A 221-nucleotide genomic window follows, 5' to 3' on the forward strand; every position below is an offset into this window, starting at 1 on the left:
ACCCCCTCCCCCCGCAACCCTCCCAAAGAGAGCCACTCCAGCCTCGCTCCCTGAAAGCGGGTGGGGGGGGGGGGGTCGCCATCAGAGTGCGGCCGCCGTCATTTTTGCCTCCGTCCCGCGTCCGGCTAATGGACGTCGCGCCCGCTCTTTGATCTGCCCTACTTCATGTCCATTTAATTAAGAGCTTCGTGATTCCCCGGGAAATCGTGATGGTCAAGAGC

The 221-nt window shown here is 62.0% G+C and overlaps 1 protein-coding gene across 1 annotated transcript in view; it reads left to right on the forward strand.

Moving 5' to 3' along the window:
• LOC119589340 (protein bunched, class 2/F/G isoform-like) overlaps positions 1 to 221 on the forward strand; it is a 2,990-nt gene that overhangs the window by 1,911 nt on the left and 858 nt on the right. The gene's annotated exons all lie outside the window — the stretch shown is intronic.

Source organism: Penaeus monodon, chromosome 25 (genome assembly GCF_015228065.2).
Source record: "Penaeus monodon isolate SGIC_2016 chromosome 25, NSTDA_Pmon_1, whole genome shotgun sequence".
In the NCBI taxonomy this organism is placed as follows: domain Eukaryota; kingdom Metazoa; phylum Arthropoda; class Malacostraca; order Decapoda; family Penaeidae; genus Penaeus; species Penaeus monodon.